General features: G+C 42.3%; 1 protein-coding gene across 1 annotated transcript in view; it reads right to left on the bottom strand.

Annotated features, from left to right (window-relative positions):
* The window catches only part of LOC129163068 (zinc finger protein 420-like), a 348176-nt gene that overhangs the window by 65142 nt on the left and 260851 nt on the right, over window positions 1–22183 (bottom strand). The gene's annotated exons all lie outside the window — the stretch shown is intronic.

The following is a 22183-nucleotide window of genomic DNA, read 5'->3' as shown; positions in this document are numbered from 1 at the left end:
TTGCGATTCTAAACAGGCTTAGGAATGTGCCTGAGGGTCTGAGTTTGGAGTATCCGGACGTTCCCTGGAGGTGGGTTCACTGGGGGTGTCTGGGACTGGGGGGCTGTTGCCCTCCTCTGGAGGTGCTTGGGTTGCTCCAGGTGGTGGACTACTGGCGGTTGTGAGTGGGGCCCCTTGGAGGTCTTGGCGGCAGCCATGGGTCGCTGCCTGGCAGCTGCATTGCCCGTGGGCAGGCTGCAATGGCAGGCTGCAATGCTGCTGCTTTGGGCCCTGGCAAAATGGGCTGGGGTCTTCATGCCCTGGGTGGCATTTTGACAACAGAGGTGCCTATTGGGGCCAGTGGGGGCTGGCTCCCTGGAGGGCTAAGCCCAACCAGCCATTCCTCCCCATCCCTACACATTTCTCTCCTCCTGCTCCCTCACATCATCACACAAACATGCACATAGGACCTTTGGGACGGACAAGTCAGGGAGTGTGGGTATGGACCCCATTTCCGCATTCCTGTGGCAACCTGCCCCCCCAGTTTTATTTGCACCTTAAACACTTCCACCAACGACATTACACGACATTACACTTAGGGCCTTGGGAGTGAGCACATTCAACGGCAGTTGGCAGGGAGATTTCTCAGCCTCATCCCGAGTGCCAGTGCCCACTTCCAATTTTAAACCGCACTTAGACACTGAGTGCTGTGTGTGTAAGTGGGGTGGGGTGGTGGCATCAGCTGGCATAAGCCAGACAATGCCTGCACTGCCCACTCACCTCAGCCATGGAATATACCTCATCAACCCACACTAACACTATTTTGGAGCAGGCGGAAGGAGACTAGGGGTCTTAGCACACCTCTGTTGTTGCTTGGCTTCCTGGGGCTGGGGGCTAGGAGGAAGATCTGGCCATCTGGTTGGGGTCTGGTGCGGTGGGTTGTTTTGCTCAGCATTGGGCGAGGGAGCCTGCTCATCAGCACCCCAGCAGAAACGGTCAAACTCTGGGAACCGGTGATGGTTGTACCCCATGTGCAGCAGTACCGGGACCAGAGTGAATAGGGTGTGTGTGGGGAGCATGAATGGGTGTACGGCATGCATTTTTGTAAGTCTTTGGTTGTATGTGCATGTGTGAGCATGAGGGAGGGAGTGTATGACTGTGTTTTTGTATGACTGTATATGTCAGGTGGGGACTTTGAATCCTCCCTTCTCCTGGGACTTCTTTTGATGATCTAGATCTTCGTCTCCCCTCCCCCTGCCACACCTGGTGTGGAGTGTGGTGCCTTGGGCTGCCTGAATGTTCATGGCTCCTGGGTCAGGGGTTTTAAGATTTTTGGCATCTGTCTGATCAATCCCGGTGGCTGCCTGGTGGGGTCTGGGTCCCTGGGCTGTACTGGGTCCCTGGCGGAGGTGGTCACCCCTGGGTCCCGGGTCGCTGGGTCTCGGGCTCGGCCGGCTAGGGGGTGGGAGGCTGCAGGCGGGTCTGTGGGCTTGCCACTAATATCTCCCGGGACTCTACTGGCTGCTAGTTGTAGCCCTCCGGGGCGATCCTCTGCGCCCTCGAGGGGGGCAGGGTTCTTTCTGGTTGCAGTCTCCCTGGAGTTCCTGCATTCTGGGGCATGCCCTGGATCTCTGGGACCTGGAGCTCCCTCTGTCTCCTACACATATTTGGGGGGCAGATCTGTGGCCCCTCACACTCTCTATTGGACGCTTTTATAGAGAAACCTTTGTAGCATTGTTAATCTACATAACTACAATTTAACGCTTTTGCTATTCAGCTTTGCTAAATTCTGAGAAAGATCAAACGAATTGACAATGAAACTTATATTGTGTGTGTGTATATATATATATATATATATATATATATATATATATATATATATATATATATATATATATATACATGTATACACAGATATTTATATAATCAATAGATTTTCATACACCACCTGGGCTGCATGGTGGCACAGTGGTTAGCACTGTTGCCTCACAGCACGAAGGTTGCAGGTTCGAAACTTGGCTGCAGCCTTTCTGCATGGAGTTGCGTGTTCTCCCCATGCATGCGTGGGTTTCCTCCGGGTACTCCGGTATCCCCCACAGATCACAACATGCCCTATAGGTTATAAATTGTAAGTCGCTTTGGATAAAAGCGTCTGCCAAATAAATAAACATAAACACCAACTGGCTTGGTCTATATTTAATCCAAAGATTAATATTTAATTTAAGAGATTTAAATTAATAGCAAAAGTGTATTTATTCTCCTTTGAGCAAAGGCAGATGCAATGTTCCAGATGAAGGCAAAAGGAGTGAGGAAGCATTCCCCATGTCGGTGAATTGTCAGGATCATATCCTTAGGAAGTTGGTTAAGTCAACAATCTGTAGATCATTGTATTTGTATATCCTTGTGAAGGTAGCTATTTCAATAGCAGTTGATCATTGATCATTAATAATCAGTAATCCCAAAGGTGGATTGCAAAAGGATAAGGAGCTCTGTGTTCCAACACAGCGCAGAGCAGGATGTAGAAGGACGACCAGCAGGCAGGATCAGGTCCCAGGTGACTTTCAGGAGACCTATCAGCGCAGCAGGATCAGGACGTCCAGACCCACGAACCGGTGGTCCAGGCAGCATCAGCATCAGGCAGCGAAGCATAGAGGTCCCCCAGGTAGCGAAACCCAATGGCGAAGCTCAGGAGAGGAGAAGAGCAGACACAAGCACGTGAGGGTAGACACACGAAGATTGCGTCTGATGCAAATCAAAGAAACAAAAATAAACCTGGCACTATGAGTACCTGCATGTATGATGTGAAGCAATTATGTGAATTTGCATTTTAAGTGAAGAAATGCATGCAATACCCTACGTGTACTGGAAAAAGTGGTGCAAAAAGAATAAAGTAATAAAACCCTATACTGCATATGGGAGAAATCACTCCACTATGTAAAATTGATCAAAATGAAGGGCAAAAATGAAGAAGAAGAAGAAGAAGAAGAAAGAAGAAAATATAATTTCTATAGCGCCTCTCAAGATAAAAATCACGAGGCGCTTCACAAAAACAAAAAAATATAAAAAATTGTAAAAATATAAAAAAGCATTTAGAAAATGTTTAAAAATACATTTAAAATGAGCAAGAATAAGAAATTGCAGGGGGAGAGAGTTCCAGAGTCTGGGGGCCACAGCAGCAAATGATCTGTCACCTTTGGTCTTTAGCCTGGTGCGCTGCACAACCAGTAGGCTTTGATCACTGGACCTCAGGGACCTGCTGGGAGTGTAGGGACTAAGAAGATCACCAATGTAAGATGGTGCTTGTCCATTTAAGGCCCTATAGACCAGAACCAGGATCTTGAAATGAACCCTGAAGTTGACTGGCAGCCAGTGAAGCTGGAGGAGAAGCGGGGTGATGTGGGTGTGTTTGGTCAGAAGCCGAGCACAGGCGTGCTAAACCACCTGTAGATGGTTCAGGGAGGTTCTGCTCAGACACGTGAAAAGAGAGTTACAGTAGTCTAAGCGTGAGGAGATGAAGGTGTGGAGAACTGTCTCAAGTTCAGAGCGAGACAGAATGGGATTCAGCTTAGCAATGTTCCTGAGATGGAAGAAGGAAGAGCGAACAAGAGAACTGACATGAGAATCCAGGGTGAGAGCTGGGTCAAAGGTCACACCGAGATTCCTGACGGACGGTTTGGTGTGGGAAGCAAGCTGACCAAGAGAGTCTCTGACTTTGGGAACCAGCTTGTCTGGGGCACAGATGAGGATCTCAGTCTTATCTTCATTCAGCTGTAGAAAGCTCCCAGCCATCCAGGTTTTGATAGAGTCTAAGCAGGTGTGTAACAGCTGCAGCTTAGACATCTCATGGGGCTTAAAGGAGATGTACAGTTGGATGTCATCTGCATAAAGATGGTAGGAGATTCCTTTGAAGGAGCTCAGGATGTGCTAAAGAGGAAGCAGATAGAGGAGGAAGAGCAGAGGCCCCAGCACAGAACCTTGTGGGACACCATGGGTAAGAGAGGTGGTGGAGGACCTAAACTTGGAGACGGCCACAGAAAAGGAGCGCTCAGAAAGATAAGAGGAGAACCACTCCAGAGCAGATCCTGATAGGCCTACCCAGTCTCTCAGCCTCTCCAGTAGCAGGTGATGGTCAACAGTGTCAAAGGCTGCAGTCCGGTCCAGCAGGACCAGAACAGAACAGTCCCCTGCATCACTGTGAGTCAGAAGGTCATTAGAGACCCTAAGAAGAGCTGTTTCAGTAGAATGAGCTCTACGAAAACCTGACTGGAAGCTATCATAGATGTTATGTTCATCAAGAGCAGCTGTGCGTTGTTTAGCCACAACCTTTTCGAAGATCTTGGAGATGAACCGAAGTTTAGAGATGGGTCTGAAGCTGCTATGGAGAGAGGGGTCGAGACTCGGTTTTTCAAGAAGCGGTTGGATTACAGCGTTCTTAAAGTAAGTAGGGACCTGACCAGAAACCAGAAAAGCATTTATTATAGAGAGCACGCTGGGACCGATGGACTGAAAAGCACTTTTAAACAAAGATGAGGGTAAGATGTCGATGGGGCATGCAGAGGTCTTCATAGAGTTAACTAGTTTGATTAACTCAGGCAAAGAAACAGGAGCAAAGCTATCTAGGATGATGGGCCTGGTTGGAGTCGGGAGAGGCGGCGATAAGGCTGAAGGAGAGATGCTAGATCTAACCTTATTGACTTTGTCCACAAAGAAAGACAGAAAGTTCTCACAGTCTGTAACAGAGTGGATGGAGGCTGTAGGAGAGGCAGGAGACACGATGCTGCTGATGGTGTTAAACAGCACCTTGGGGTTCCCTTTGCTCTGGGACACCAGGTTGGAGAAATAGGAATCCCTGGCGTCTCTGACTGCAGAATTAAAGAATGTCAGAAGATCCTTCAGGTGCAGCAGATGGACGTGGAGATGGGTTTTCTTCCACAAATGCTCAATTTTTCTGCATTGGCGCTTCAGGCTGCGAAGGCTGTCATTAAACCAGGGAGTAGGGTTCACTGCAGGAACTGACCTGGTTCTGACAGGACAGATGTTGTCCAGAATGGAGAGGCAGTGCTCATTGAACTGAGAAGTTAAGGAATCTGGGTCGTTATCAGAAGAACAGGGTGGATCAAAAGCAGCAGAAAAATTGCTAGCTGTGCTCTCATTAAGAAAACGAGAACTAACCATACGGCGAGCAGGAGGTGGGGACGCAGAAACGGACAAGTTAAAGGAAATGCAATGGTGATCTGAAATATAAACGTCCTCAGGACAAACACTGTCAGCATTTAGACTCAGGGTAAAAACAAGGTCTAGAGTGTGCCCCCTGGTGTGTGTGGCGCACAGAAACATGCTGGGTAAAGCCAAATGTGTCCATAAGGCTGGAGAAATTCATGGCAAAGAGATCGGAGGGATCATCAACGTGGATGTTAAAGTCACCAACAATCACCAGTCTGGAAAGCTTCACAGTGGAGGATAGAAAGTCACTAAACTCCTGAAGGAAAAAACAGTTTGGACCTTTGGTGATCTTGATCAGATACACGACCGGAGAGAGTGGTTTAGTTGGCAGGTACGGACCTGACCTTCCCCGAAAAAGGTTATTTACCAGTTTACCAGAGGTGACTATTGTGTGACCAGAATTAGGAGCAAATTTGAGGTCAGAATGAGAGGCCCTCTGATCATGAGGAGTCATACTGCCCCCTGGTGGTTCCTTCCGACTTGTCAGTGGAAAAGAAAACACAGCATGCAGATTGTCGTTAAGGCTCTGCAAAACCCACTCACTAGTGAAAGCCACAGCGCCACCAAACTGAAGTGGCTGGAACAGCAGGTGATGGTGGGAGTCCTCTGAGTGAGACACGTATTAGAGGAGGCTGTGGAGGAAGCACAGCCACGTTTAGGATCAGACACACACATGTGGCTAGCAAGAGAAACATTGTCTGTCCTGAAGACTGAAACCAAGAATGATTTAGGCAATAGACAGGTGCAGGTGCAGCCTTACGAAGGTCCGGAGCAGATGTGCTCTCTGGAGGGCCCCCGGTCTACACACAGGTGCGGTCAGAGAGATCAGGGTCAGCCAGTAGAGGTACAAGGTGACATCCGACCCCTTTTTAGGTAAGTCACCCACCTGAGGTTTAGAGGTCATCAGCGTCAGCTGTAGTGGAGTAAGGTCAGTGATGGTGTCGGCCCCCCTCTTGGTAGGTGGTGTTCCCACCGCAAAGTACTGGGCTTCAGCTGGAGTCTCAGTGCCACCATCAACTCTCCCTGCGGCAGATGGCATCCTCACTGCAGGGTGTGGAGTCTCAGGTGGAGCATTGCTGCAAGCGTCAGCCTCCCCTGGGTCAGGTGGCTTCCCCAAATCCAATAGGAGTGGATCTGCTGCAGGGACCACGCAGGCTCTGTGGACATCAATGATCTTAGAGGTACTGGATTCCCTGGTCAGTCCGGTGCAGTTGTGGTCAACAACACCTGAAGGAGGAGTGATACGAACACAAAAGAGAGCACACAGCTCAGGAACGGAGTCAAACTCCAGAGAAGGATGTTGAGCTTTTGCATCAGAAAGGTGCAAGATCATCCTGCTGATAACAGGAGTCTTGGAACTGAAGACTGATGAGGTCATTTATAGAAAAGGCAAGTTGAACAGACACAACCCCATCAGATGGTTGAAAGATGGACGCATCATCAGGGGGCCACAAGGGTTTGAGCGACCCTGTGGTGCCCACATCTTTACCTTGAGTGGCAAGAGGGTCTGTAAAGTTGTTCAAATGACCGTTAAGGAAGTTAACTGGCAGAAGTCGAGTTTCAAAGCTGAGTTTCTGGCCACCGATGTAACTGGAAAGGTATTTACCTGTCCACATGGTGGAAAGAGAAAGATTATTGCAATCAGGATATTTTAACATAAGTTGTTGTTTGTCTCGCTCGACTACAGTGGTAGGAGCATCAGCTACGTTAGAGAAATGAACAGAATGTGACTCTGATGAAAGCTGAATCTGTGGTGGCAAAGGTTCTGGGCTAGGTGTTGAACTTGATGTTCCCGCCTGCTTAGAGTTACCAACCGTGAGACAGTGGAGGTCAGGAGGCAGAACGATGGGCAGAAGTTCTTCAACCCCTGACCAGAGTTCCCCCCCTTCCACATCAATGAAAGCATCAATGCGCCTCAGAAGGTCCATGCCAAGGGTGAAAGGCATCCTTGCATGCTGAGATGTGCACGGGATGTGTCAGAGTCATGGGACCGATCGAGAAGTGGAGGGCAGACCTAGAAGACAAGATTAAGTCATGAGAGTAAGTCTTGACAGTTACAGAACATGGAACAAGTTCTGGGGGTCTGACCCCCACTCCACAAGAAATGCAGATGCGGTCGAACATCGCTCGAGTTACAAGTGTAAAATTTGAATCTGTGTCAAGAAGTGTGTTGCAGGATAGATTCTGGATCAGTTTGACAGATACCAGAGATTTACCAGCTTTCTCCTGGGGCACTAGGTGTCCCAAGAACATTTTGGCGGACTCGACAACAGGGTGAACCGATATTTCATCCGTTGCGGATGAACCGGTCTCCAGTGTAGCAGGAACAGGTGGTCCTGTTTCCTGAAGGAGAATATCAGAAGGATTATCCTCTGTTTGCAGAATTTGTTCTGGAAGCAGATCAACAACAGAAAGATTTAATTCTTGTACAACATCAGGATCTTGTTCATTTACATCCAGCGTGTTACTCAGAGATGAGACAATTTCTTCCATGTTTTGGAATTTCCTGGTTCGGAGTGGAATACTGCCACTGCATGTCAGCTTTCCTTTCCTCTGCCATTCCAATGAGGAAAGAAACCACATAGTTCTGCTGGTATGACATTGTGATGATTCACTAGAAACCTTATTTTGATGAATAAGAAATTAGAAAGAAAGAAAAGCTTTGAGCTTTTTGAGCCGGGTGAAAATCCCGCCAGTAGATGGCAGCACCGGGCTAAAGGAACGTGATTAATGGAGGCGAGGCAAGGTTGCATCACTCCCCTTAATCAGATCCACAGGCGAACTGAGCTATTTTAGCTGAGCTCTGGTTTTTGGCTAAAAACACGGCGATTTTAAGAGCCAAAATGTTTACCCAAAGGGATTTTAATTGAGACGCAGACATCTGCGGCGGGTTTTCCTGCTCGGTTTTAACGTGTCAGATCCCATCTCCAGAGACGAAGCTATGTAGCTTGTTGGCAAGGCCTAGATTTGAACAGAATCAGGACTTAATCGGTTAGTTTACGTCCAATGGGGACAACCTCTTCGACTGCAACGGACCTGTGCGCTGGTTCCCGTTGTCTTAGGCCGGGTTTAGCGTATATTATGCGGTGTTCAGACACAACCCTCTACCACTATTGTGGCTTTGGACAGTAGCAGGCTGTGCTAGTCACTAAGCTAAGCGGGTGAAAGTGCGTGCATTCAGTGATGTGTTGAGTTTGATCACGATCACTCTTCAGACCACAGTCTGGTTGTTCCGAAGGTTCGGAAGAGTCCGGGTATTTTACCGGAAAAGGTGCTATTTAACAGTTGATCAGACTGTCTAGCGATTAGTTTTGCACTAATGTGAAGAGAGAGAACGAATTCTCTGACTCAGGAGTGACACAACGTATACAGACAAGGTGACGAATAAATGCACAAGTAAACACACATTCACTTACTTTTAGGAATTATAATGTAATTTGAAGCGGTTGCTTCTTACAGACTCGGCTGATTTTACTGTGTTTCGGACTACCGGAAGTTTATGCCGGAAGCCGTTGTTACAGTATAAAGCTTCCCTCCCGGGCGATCCGGAGGAAGACAATTAAAGAGACACAGCTCCCCGTTTTACAAATTATTGAAGATAAAACACAAAAACAGGTTGTTTTTATCTGAACAAGACTGGCAAAGGCTCGCCATTTTATGTAGTGTTGTTAATCTACATAACTAGAATTTAATGCTGTTGCTATTCAGCTTTGCTAAATTCTGAGAAAGATCAAACGAATTGGCAATGAAACTTATATATATATATATATATATATATATATATATATATATATATATATATATATATATATATATATATCCACGCAGCGCCGGCGCTCCGCACACCACGCAAAGCGCGTAGGGCACCACGCCGGGGAAGGGGCACCAAATGCAAGCTTGTGAAAAAATAAAATGTATATAATAAAGACAGATTTCAATTAGAAGATGTGGAAAGCAAGTTAATAGCATGTTTGCAGAGAGAAAACGATACAAAAAGGAAAGGAGATGGACCATGTCGCACCACCCCCCCCCACCCCCGCAGTACACCTGCGGAGGATGCAGCGGGCACAGTCATGGCTCCGAAAAGGCTGCAGGAGTCCGGGGCAGTAAAGAGACAAAAGAAAAAACAGCGGGATGATGCTATTGCTTCGATTGCAGGTAAGACAAGTATTTTAATGGAAATTCTTAATTTTTTATCTTTTTCTAATTTTAAACACGGGTGTGGTGAAGTTCAGAGGGTTGTTTGACCTAGCTTAAATTCGGACTTGTTACTGTTGTTAATTAATCTGTTTTTGGTCAAATTTTACCAAGTTTGGTAAGCATGCTGCTTTTCAGGACTTTTATTTGGTGTTTTTCGCACTCTGCTTCCGTACATTTAACATTTTGACTCTATCTGTGTGGTCTGGGCAGATTTCGTTCTCTGCTTCTCCAGTCTGTTAAAAGTATAATGCGCCACTCTGTCCCGCAGCCTCCCGTCCACTACCGGGCGTTCGTCAGTAGCTGAGTGAGAGAGGCTGAGAGGGAGAGAAACTCAGAGAAGCTTTAGAGCTTTTTTACTGCTGGAGAAAAAAACGTAGCAAGTCATCATCTTCCTAAATGCAGTTATTCTCTTCTGAATCAGCACTTCTTTAAAGAAGAAGAAATAGTTAAATGCAACAAAGGGAAATCAGTCTGTTCATGCGACTTGTATCAACAAATAAGTCTGAACAGTGTTAAAGGTTGTTCATCTAAAAAATAGACCTTGAAGAGTTTGAAGATTGTTTTGTTTTACTAAGTTCATCTTAAAACATCTTTCTCCAGTAAAATAAAGTTTCCTCTGACTCCATGTCTGGTCGGAATTACAAAGCATTCAAAAACAATAACAATAAAGTTTTAAGTATCAGGCGTGACATTAAAAGCAGACGCTTTGATGCTCTACCTGAGAGTAAATCTGTAAGGCTTGTTACCAGCATTCAGACATCAATTCTGTTTGCTTCACAGTCAGACAGGACACGGGGGGAAAAAAAAGGACTGTGCCTGTACCAGAGTTTTTAGAGATGCTGTTGCAGAGTTATAAGCAGTGGACAGATGCTGGAAAGACAGAACCACTTTTGGGCTGCATGGTTCTCCGGTGTACCGATGCTTGTATTAACATGGACTAGATTGTAATAAACCGGTTATCTTTTTTAACTCAAACTTTGCCATGATTGAGTCATAGCACTCCAAGAAACATTTAATCACAGACACTTAGCACTTCTGCATGCATTCTGTATTCTGTATTCAGTGTGAACGAGGCTTCACGCCCTCTCTCTGTAGCGCAGCATCGTGCGGTTGTCCTGTTCTGATTTTTTTCATGCAGTTGTTGTTTAGGCATTTTTTGCCATTATCACTGATAAAAGCTGTGGGTTTATTCATTTGTGAATTAATTAAGCAACACAGATCACAGTCCAATGTTTTTGTTTTGATTTTTAAGTAAGGTTCAGCAAATGCTGTCAAAATGAAATATGAACTGTTTCCAAGTACCGATTTAATGTGCTTACATACCACTAGGCAGAAGAAAAAATATTTGTATATAGCGTCTCTCAAGATAAGCTCACAAGGCGCTTTATAAGAACGACAAAACTAAAAAAAAAAGACAAACAAAGACCATAATAAAAATACAAAAAAAGGGAAATTTTTAGACTAAAAATGAATCCTGTTGTGTGAAAAAAGCTGCTGAGGAAGAATCATGAACAATGTAATTTTAGTAATTTTTATTTTCTATCCTGTTTAGTTTAATGAGACGTCGTTGTTTCACTAAGATTAAAGTACACTTTGCTACAGCAATGATCTTTATGTTTCATTATTTGTTAATGTGGTGTTGAGGGCATTTGTTTTGGTGGCCAGAGGATTGGATCTCTGCTTTTTGCAGATGATGTGGTCCTGTTGGCTTCATCAGAACGAGATCTCCAGCTTTTGCTGGAGCGGTTCGCAGCCGAGTGTGAAGCAGCTGGGATGAGAATCATCTCCTCTAAATCTGAGACCATGGTCTTAAATCAGAAAAGGGTAGAATGCCAGTAGTATTATAACCCACCTTTTGTCAAACATTTTGACAGGTCTATTGTTCTTTGACCTTTTGACCTTTCATGCCTATTGTTCATTTTGACCTTTGACCTTGCCCCCCTTTCCTATCATCAATCAAATGGACATGTGTATTGTTGAACGAGCAGATGGCGTAGACCCCCCACGCCTTAGCCTAATGTGTGTAATGGCGCGTGAAGTTTCTTTTTGTGTTAGCCCATCAGTTCCCACGGCCCCCTCCCTTCTGAGTGTAATCCTATAGTGTTAGCCCCCGATCTCCTCTTTAAAAGCTCAGATCGTGTCCGAATGGTGAAAAGCCGACCTCTAAGAAAAAATGATGAACCACGAGGAGATGAATGAAGCACCAAGCCACGAGGAAGAAGTGTCTACTACATCCGACGCTTCAACTTCAACTCAAAAAGTGAAAGAAGAGAGCGTGGATACGCCGCTGTCACAAGCCTCTCAGATATGTTCATCACCTAAATTCAACACACACAAACTCTTCAGAGTGACACAATGTCTATGTCATTAATACTCCCTGCTCTCTTTGATTTACTCAGCCATCTGGCAGATGTTCACAAAGTGCTTTTCTCCCCAAATAAAAGATGTTTGGATTTCGCATGTTCAGTCTTAAACTTTGTGTTATTTACATGCAGCTCACTGACACTTTTGACCAGAACTAAAACTATTGTGTAAAACAGGTTTCTCTCTGTCCAGCAGCACCTCAAATAATGGGTGAATCACCAGAGGCTGTAAGTGTTAGGTATTTTTGATTGTTCATTATTGTTGTGAAATCTTTTCCTTTGTCTATGTGAAGAGTTCATTCACCTTTACTGCTTAAATGTGGTTAGGAAAATCCCTGACCTAGTTATTTGTTTTCACGTTTGGGTGTTTTCAGAAACACCTTTCTGCTTTAGGCATTTTGATCCAGTTTCTGAAGTTTTCCTTTGTCCTGTGCATTCTAAGACCAAGGTGTTTTCCATTAGGTAAGGGCAAAATGGTCAGGTAGGAAAATTAGCTCTAATCTAGAAACTTCTCTTCTGGTTATAGAATTTGTGGGTGTGCATTCTGTGATGTGTGGTTGGGTGTGTTTGTGCCAATAAATACTCGCTGCAGTTTCCAACTCATTGTGAGAACAAATGACCGTCTTGTCTGGTGTTTGATTCTCACACTTTGCAGAGTGTCACACTTTACAGAGTTTGTTGACTGTTTAAGGTTTGTTACAATTTACTAAATTAAGAATCTAATCCCTCTGTGTGTGTGTTCTGACTTTAAGGTAATTTAAGATAATATGAGAACAATAAAATAAATTAATATACGCAACATAATATGAGAACAATATGCTACATTAAAATACACAACATATTAAGAACGATAAATTAAATTACCTAACATAATTGGTGGAGGATGCGGGCAATAGCAGAGCCTTTCGGTGGGATTGCCTCCGGAGAGCCGGCCAGCTGAATTGGACATTATTAACACTCTCTTCCAGTTTGCTTTACTAGATCAGTAAACAAAATAACTTGGGCACAATGGGAAATTTTATATCTAACACCCGTTCTAGCAGTCAGAATAAAGATAAACCAAAAGCTTGTAAAACAGGCCCACAACTCGTCCTAGACGTAACTGATAACATTGAGGAGGAAGTGGTCTATTACCAGCAGGGCAGCTATAGTAAAAAATTTTAATCCCCAGAGGGGTGGTTTTAAACCCCAGAGAGGTGGTCGTGACAGCAACCAGAGACAGTGGTCCTCATCGGGCCGCTCACAACCACCTGTTTGTTGGAGCTGCGGAGGTCAAGGTCATCTTTCACGTGACTGTCCATCCAATCTGGATAGCCCAGACAACAGATCAGGCCCACAAAGCACCCCAGCCAGGAAGGGAAATCAGAGGAAGATTTCTAAACAGAGGCAGAGGTGCAATTCACAGGCCCGATCACAACAACCCATTTGCTGGACCTGTGAAGGTCGAGGTCATTTCTCACGTGATTGCCCCTCACATTAAACAATTTATTATTTTCCTGTTAGAAGTAGATTTTATTGGGTTTTTGAGGATTTGTGATAACACTCACCATGTCACCAACCAGCTGTTTAGCTCCGCAGGCAAACTTCCACCTACGGCTCTCGCTTACCGGACTCAGGACGCCACGCAGAGGGAAAGTAAGTACCTAAATTAAATTGCACCCTTTTCCTAAATAACTAGTTGGCAGTGTGTTTTTGAGCTGAGTGTGGTGACTAGGCATTCACGCACGAAAAGACGTTTCCGTGTCCATATAAGGGTTACACGTGTGAACCGTAGAGGTAGCACTGAAACGTGAACCGTGGCTGTAGGTAAATACAGGAGAATGTGTAGTGGGCCTAAAACCGTTGTGACCCCATATACACGCAGCACGAAGTCCATGTGCTGGTGTCGATTGGAAAAGGATAGATGCTAAAAATCATACTGTCGCTGGGATGATAAATAAAATTTCATGGTGCAGAGAGTAATCATCGTTATAATTGGCTAAAGTAATCCAAACCATTCTAAAATTCACTCCTTGTCATTTTGTGCGTCTGCTGACTCATTGTGTTTCTGTGTGTGAAAGCTGTGTCATGTATGGTGACTCAGGACTTCAAGGAATGTGTGTGTGTAAGACAACTGCAGTTCTGAGCATCAGTGTGTGTGCATATCTGAGTTTTTGAGTGAAACCTGTGTGATTGTGTAGCTACAATTTTGAAGTTTGAACCGGTTCTGTCTGTCTATCTGTTCTGTCTATTCTGTCTGTCTATCTGTTCTGTTCTGTGTTGTACTGTTATGTGTATGTATGACGGTGTGTTTATGGGATTAGAAGAACAAAGGGTAAGAAGTGAAGAGACAGCAAAGTTAATTGATGGGGGATGGATTGGTAAGGAAGACATGAGAGGTTAGCAGAGATGGTTGAGAAAAAGCAGACAGGTGGAGAAAAGAGAGAATTAAAGAAATGGTTGAAGAAACAGAGAAGGCAATAGAAAGTTTAAAGAAATGTTTGAGGAAGTAAGAAGGGGGTGTGGTGATTAGCTAAATACTAGAATGTTTAAAAAATAAATAAAAAATAAATAAATAAATGTAAGTTTAACATTCTAATGCAAAGAGACCTATTGTTTAAATTTTCTAGTCTGATAGAATGGGTTTAAAGTACTCTGACTCCCTCCTATGCTCTTTTATTTGCAGTTAATTGTATATTGGGTTCATCTTTACTTTTTACTTTCTGGGAGTGTGAATTTTCCCTGATATTCTGTTAAATCTTAATTTGATTTGTTTGTTTTTTTTAAATCTGCTGTTGCTGGGCCACGTCTAACCAGATCCACTAGTCGGAAGAGGTATTTCTGAAGGAAGGTGTCAAACCTGTCTTGCTGAACAGAATGATCAGATAAGTGTGTTCTGGCTGTGAGCTAACAAAGGTTTGTCTCAGATGTTCTGAGTTCTGACCCAGTCACTAACTTCTAAGTAAGGATGTTTTGCTTGGTGTAAATTGTGTTCTAATACTGCTATAGTAAGGGTGAGTTGCCATTTCTGTTAACCTTTTGCTTGTTTGATAAGCCAGGCAGATATATGGTACTTCGAGGGTTATTGAGTAGTTAGGTTTATTCTTTGTTATTTTGGCCTTTGACTCATCCTGAAGCAAAATGCAGTGGTATTTCTTAGGGTTAATTGTTAAAGCTCTGTTCTTTTCTTTTGCTGAGACAGTCTTTTTAAATCTAATGATTTTATGTTTATAATTAGATGCTGTTGTTTGAGTTTATTCAGTTTGATTTTCTAACTCCTGGATTGATACATTTACATCTTTTCTTTTACTATGACTGTTATTTAAATGTTTTGTTTTGCCTATAAGTTGCCTGACTTTGTTTTTGTTTCTTTTACAGAAAGGTGTTTAGCTTTTTCATAAACCTAAAAACTTCTTATTAAATGAGTCTTATCAATCACTTATTGGGTTACATAAACTAATGGTGTGGGTTGTTTGGTGCAGCATGGAACATGAATTGATGAATGTACTTTGCTGATGATTATGAGTTGATTCCAGCCTAAAGATGATACCGAGTGGACTATGTTGGTGAATGTTGGCCCCATTAAATTCAAACTGGACTGTGTACTGAATGGTTGTTGCTGAAGATGTCAAAAAGCCACAATAACACTTTTGCGCTTTCTCACCGCAGGCCATGGAACCAAGGAGTTTGGGGTCCTGTTGCATGTGATACCACCACAAATGAGGCGTCAAGGTCACTCATCTCATCCCTCCCGCTGCTGCATACTGCTGAGAGGCCACTACAACTGATCATCATCAGATAGAAATGCATGCAGGCTCGCCAGGACGGCAGATAAGTAAACAATCTGCCTTCAGCTTGCAGGCCCAATCCACCATGTCGCTGCTGATGATGGGAGATCGCACTTTGCTCTGAAACTGCCCCTCAGCATCTGATGGAACGAGAGGAATAGCAGCAGTTGGGAGGAACAACGGAATCAACATCTGGTGTTTGAGACCCCTCCTGGGTCCGTCCACACGACACTGTGACCTGCCTCCAACGACGTATCCAGTACCCCAAATCTCCCGTCTGGTTTCATGGCTCCCTGTCCAAAAGACATCCCTTCACCATCTCTCAGAATGTCTCTCTCTCTCCTATCACATCGCAGGTTGGCTCCCTGCCCCCACTTCACGTTGCTTGAAGATGGGCGTCCTTACGAGGACATTTGAGCTGAAGAAGGAGAGTCTGGGTCTGTGATGACTCGTCTGTCTCATCTCGACGAAAGGGCAACACCATTCTATAGAAAACATTATTTTAACATCAACTTTCCCCCTCTAGCAATTTCCTGAAATCCAACGAATCAACTGAGTTTACTGGTATCTGATAATTCATATCAACTCGGGTTAAAGTTTCTTGCATCTGTTATGGTTATCTTAATAAAGCTAGGCACACAGGATAAAGTAGATTTTGGTGTTTGGGTTATTGTTAAGCTAAAATCATCGTATTGATTCATAATTCGTGCTTATTGACTATTGGGTTATTGACATCTTACTCTGATTTGTTATACCAACAAAAATGAACATCAGGAGGGAATATTAGGTATTTTTGATTGTTCATTATTGTTGTGAAATCTTTTCCTTTGTCTATGTGAAGAGTTCATTCACCTTTACTGCTTAAATGTGGTTAGGAAAATCCCTGACCTACTTATTTGTTTTCACGTTTGGGTGTTTTCAGAAACACCTTTCTGCTTTAGGCATTTTGATCCAGTTTCTGAAGTTTTCCTTTGTCCTGTGCATTCTAAGACCAAGGTGTTTTCCATTAGGTAAGGGCAAACTGGTCAGGTAGGAAAATTAGCTCTAATCTAGAAACTTCTCTTCTGGTTATAGAATTTGTGGGTGTGCATTCTGTGATGTGTGGTTGGGTGTGTTTGTGCCAATAAATACTCGCTGCAGTTTCCAACTCATTGTGAGAACAAATGACCGTCTTGTCTGGTGTTTGATTCTCACCCTTTGCAGAGTGTCACACTTTGCAGAGTTTGTTGACTGTTTAAGGTTTGTTACAATTTACTAAATTAAGAATCTAATCCCTCTGTGTGTGTGTTCTGAATTTAAGGTAATTTAAGATAATATGAGAACAATAGAATAAATTAATATACGCAACATAATATGAGAACAATATGCCACATTAAAATACGCAACATATTAAGAACGATAAATTAAATTACCTAACAGTAAGCACACACACACACACACACACACACACACACACACACACACACACACACACACACACACACACACACATACACACACACACATTCAGACATTTGTCTCCGACTAAACCATTCAGACATTTGTATCCTTACATCTCCATTTCTGCTCACAAAGCAAATGACCTACTATTGTTTTGCAGTGTTGGTCTTTCTTCTGTTAGACCAAGCACGGGTACGGAGAAGATGGAGTTAAACACCTTTTAAGTTGACAGAACGAGGAGACAAATGATCAGAAGTCCAGTCACTGTTTTCACCGCTCATGAGGGGGAGAGCCTTTTTGCAACATCCAGCAGGTCCCGCGACCTGCTCTTGCCAGCTGCTTCGGACAGACTCTCGCCGTTCTACTGAAAACGGCTGATTTTTATTGAAGATTACAGGAATGTTACATACGCAGTTTGCCATGTACATACGTCAATGATCATGACAGGTGAAAATAACAGCCTTGTTAGCGGACAGTTTAATACATCACTAGAACATACATCCTTGAGATTACCAGGAACATCCTGATACATTCATGACAGGAGAAGATACATTCACTGGTACCGAGAGGCACTGAGTGGAGATGGAATGTGCACACTCCCTTCTCTGGTGCAGGAGAAGATATACAGCTATTAATCTTTGTGTAGAGGCCTTGAGCATCCTTGGTAACCGGTACAAGAAGAGACTGCAATGTCTCACTCCCTTTTGGAGTTCCTGCAGCTGTTTTAAGAGCTTGTGCAGGAGAGAAACACAGAGAGACCTTTATATTATAACATGATCCCATAATGAAAAGAGTAGCATGTAAGAATGAATAATAAAAGAGCTTATATGAGAGTTACATATATTTTCAGCAGATTGTTTCAAAGAGCTATTTAGGATCATCAACACTGAAAGACATTGACCCCCACCCCTCGCCTCTTGCCCTGTCACATTTTGTGACCTTTGTTTTCACTGTCACACTCACACACACACACACACACACACACACACACACACACACAAGACATGAGTTAAAGATCAGAGCAGCTTCAAATCAGCTCAATGACTGGCAGCCAGAGGAAGACGGCTGCTTTTGGACTCAGCCTGTTAACGTCATCCCACATGTGGCTAATATGACAAAACTTAAAAGTCTAGTTTCACATGAAACTGTCATGGTGAATAATACTATTTATTCAATGAAAATTATTTTTATAAATGAGTTGAGAACAAATTGTATGTTTTGTTTCTTTTTTCTTGGGGATTTATTGAACCACCTGTATTTGTGCACACGGATGAGGAAGTGCCGCAGTGCTTTTACCTTTTTAATATGAACAAATAAATCACTAGAATGAACATTTATGTCAAATGAGTGTAAAATAAACACATGCATCATTTGCTTGTACTTTAACCTTTATTAAGCAGAACTATTATTAAATTACCACAAAGTTGTTTAACTTTTATTAAAATTATCATTATTTTACTGATATTTACAAACAAATAAGAAATCTCTATTTTGGAAATAGGAAATATTATTTGGGCAACAATTTACAGGCATTTTAAAAGTTATTTCCATTATCTAGTTGCTTGGAAAATTGAACAACGACTGATAAGTAATATAAATTTGTAAAAATAATCTGAAGTAAAATCAACTCTTAATGACAATTCTGAGTTAAAACCCCTAAATAGCTATTTGTAATTGTTTTCCACTTAAAAGAATAAAAGCTATTGTGTCAAAATGTAAAAGAATTTCCTCTAAAATATTGCAGTTAGACGAATCGCCCTCAGTGAGGGGGAAGGGGTGTTTTGTGTAACTTGGTCACATGTCACCATAAACTGCAGTTTGACACCTTCACCTCAAGCGCAGACACGCTCCGGTCAGAAACTGTCCCCGCACCAGTTAGAGTTTACTTTTTAGCTGCTTGTTTAAGGATGAGACGCGACGCTAGCTTGCATCTCGTCATTTCATCTCCACCGATGGTTGTCACCAAAAACGTCATTTCCACTCGTGGTTTAAACTTTATTGCATTTATGTAAAGCAGCGCTTTTTTAATGCTCTGTCCGCACGTTATTTAGCTTTTACTAAATAAAAATAATATTAAAAGTAGAAAGAATTTTAGCTGGAACAGGAAGTTGCTTAGCTTGTGCGCGTGCCTGAGGGAGAGGCGCTCGAGCGCTGTATCATTTGTGCCGATGATTTAATAATCTGCTTTCATGTCACACGAAAACAAAATTAAAGTAACTCGGAAGTGTTTCCAGCAAACGCAGGTTAGTAAAGCTTACTGGTGTTTTTACCAGAGTTGTAACTACTAAATGAACCTTATCTGATACTAAATCCAGCAACTCTTATAAATACTTCATTATAAAATCCCATAAAAAGAATAACATGAAACAATGCATTTCCTTTAACCTTTTTATTTAGTAGGTTTCAAAGGAAAAATGCTGGTAAAATCTAGATGAGTAATTAATGACTCATGTCTGAAACTAATCTTAGCACACGTGTTATTTAAACACCTTAAACTTTTTCCAGTTTAAATAGAAAAATCATTATGAAGGATATGTAAAAGTCCTTGTGATCAGCTGTGATTTTTGCTGTTTTAGGGCATTTAGATCTTTCTAAAAAAAAGTTTCCAGTTCGGAGCAGACCTGTTTTAGAATCTTTGCTTGTTTGTTCATGAGATGCCTGCAACATACAGTCCTGTGTAAATCAGTATGTTATGATCACTAAAAGGAAGTTAGAAGACAACAAAAGAAAATCATAATATTTTTAAAAAGAAAAGACCCTTTTTGCATTGACATTTAGAGTCAGCCCAAAGAGAATTATTTTTGAAGAAATCCCTGTATTTATTTACCTTTATTCATCAGTAAAAGTGTTTTTGCAAAGAAAACTATAGATTTTTATTTAGGGGAGACATTTTCTTTTTACTCAAGTGCGTTAAAAAGAAGCAAATATCTAAACCCCTTGGTAATTATTCATTTTACATTACAAATTAACGATATTTAGCTAATTCAGGTTTCACCCTTTTGCATCAGGTTTGTCTAAGTGTCTATGTCTCCCGTAGCAGTTATATTTATATTACCATTTTAATTAATTCCTTTTAGCTTTTCTAGAGTGCACAGAAATTTCTGGAGGACTTCATGCAAGTCCTGTGTTTCTGAGATTGTATGAATTTAATTAAATATTTAGTGCTTTCAGGCCACAAGTAGCTCTTTGTCTTCTTCACCATTAAATCCTGTCTCCACATGAGAAAGAAGCTCTTCAGGCTCTCACTGTCGGTAACCAAACTTCACATAAACATACATACAGATGATGCAGGTTCACCAACTGGCAGATCTCACTTTAAAACATTAGACTACAAATTTTAAATGAATCTTTTTATATTGTTTGAACAAGACAAATATCAATGCATGATTTTCATCAGTATTTTGATGTACAGTATCTGTTTTTTACTCAAAGGTCATCATAGTACCTCCAGTGATTTAGTCCATTTCCTGTGGAAGAGAGCAATCTTGTGATTAGCACTAAATTACTGCATGAGCAAGAAAAATGAGGAATAAATCTGCTGAGAACTTACACAGTTTGATACCGTGATTATGCTTTGAATCGTAACTTTTCAAGGGTTCCATGAATCGCATCATGTGACATTTAAGGCTGGTTAACCACACTTCCAACGTGTCTGGAGGTAACGATAATATTCTCTTTGGTGCTTTCCAGGTTCTGGAGGCTTGTATGAACAATTGTGGAAAGCAGTTCCACGGCGAGGCAGCTAAGTTTCGCTTTCTGAATGAACTTATCAAAGTCTTAACACCAAAGGTAACTCACAGGTGTCAGAGCTTGGTCTGTCGTAGACCCACTAACATAAATCAGTGCAGTTAATAAAAGTATCTGAAAACCTATCTGGTCCAAGTTTAACACAGTTTTTCACTTTGAAAAGTAGATAGTTGATGTTTAATTTGTCCTTACAAAATAAGCTTTGCCTATGGTTTGCTTTTTTTAATACTCAATTCATTTGAGTTTAGTTCTTCAAAAAAAAAAAGAGCTCAATATGAAGATTTGTGTAACATACTTTATTCATCATAAAGATAGTTTACTGTTGTAGTAAAAACAACCAACGTGCTGAACAATATTCCAAATCTACGGCAAATTATAAATGAAAACCTAAACTTCGAGGATGAACTGATTCTGGTTTTTAGATCCGATACCGATTTGCGATTCTTGTGTAGTTCTGACCTGCCAAAACAGATTTATTTCTAAGAACTACTGCTTTAAATTTCTGATGATTTTGAAAATGATTTTTCTGGAAGTAAAACAGAGTCTGATTAGTAAGACTGTTGATCTGATGTCCACTCTCAATGTTGTAAGTGACCAGAAAAACTGAAAAAATATCCTTGTTGTCTCAATAGTTGTGAAAGAGACCTTAAAAGAAAAATAATTTCTTAAAATAATTTCTTTTTCTATAAATCTTGGTAGTTAAATTATGGTTCAGTTCAATAAGGAATCTAACTGTTTTGTAATTTTTATGCAGTTCAGTCAGATCAGCATAGTTTAATTATCATCACCTACTGATTTCAGTCCTTTGGCGCGTGGAGTCCACAGAAAGTTAAAGACAGAGTGACGGAGGTCTTCTACGGCTGGACGCTCTGGCTTAAAGAGGAACCTAAGATTCAGGAAGCCTACAACATGCTGAAGAAACAAGGTGAGGGACAACACTAATCGTGATTTATTTTCTGCAGGATTTTGCCAACCTGAGAAATACCACAGATAACATTAAAAATTAATGTTATGTTTACCAAAACTAAGAAAATTTTCAAGAATAACTTCCTCTCATCTGTCTTGTGTTAGGCATCGTGAAGAAGGATCCCACACTTCCAGACACGGTTGTTATGGCTCCTCCGCCTTAAAGAACCACAGAGTGTTTTTTGATCAAGACGACAAGGCCAAGGTGACAGACCGAAGTAACTTTAAAACAGCACACTCTATTTTATTTGTCCAACAGTTCTGTGTTTAACTTAGATGTTGGCTAGACTACTGAGGAGTGGCCGTCCTGAAGACCTGGAAACCGCCAACAGGCTCATTAAAAGCACCATCAAGGAGGCGAGGAGCACTGCAGCACTGCTGGTCCTCATATCTGATTTAATGGTGGTATGGATGAATCTTCGGTTGTGTCTTAGGAGCAGGAAAAGGCCAAGAAAGTGTCAAAGCGAGAGTCAACCGTGATGGAGGTTGAGAGCAGCA

Source organism: Nothobranchius furzeri, chromosome 2 (assembly GCF_043380555.1).
Source record: "Nothobranchius furzeri strain GRZ-AD chromosome 2, NfurGRZ-RIMD1, whole genome shotgun sequence".
Taxonomy (NCBI): Eukaryota; Metazoa; Chordata; class Actinopteri; order Cyprinodontiformes; family Nothobranchiidae; genus Nothobranchius; species Nothobranchius furzeri.
The sequence above is the reverse complement of the archived record's forward strand: the minus strand, read 5'-3'. Positions and strand labels throughout refer to the sequence as shown.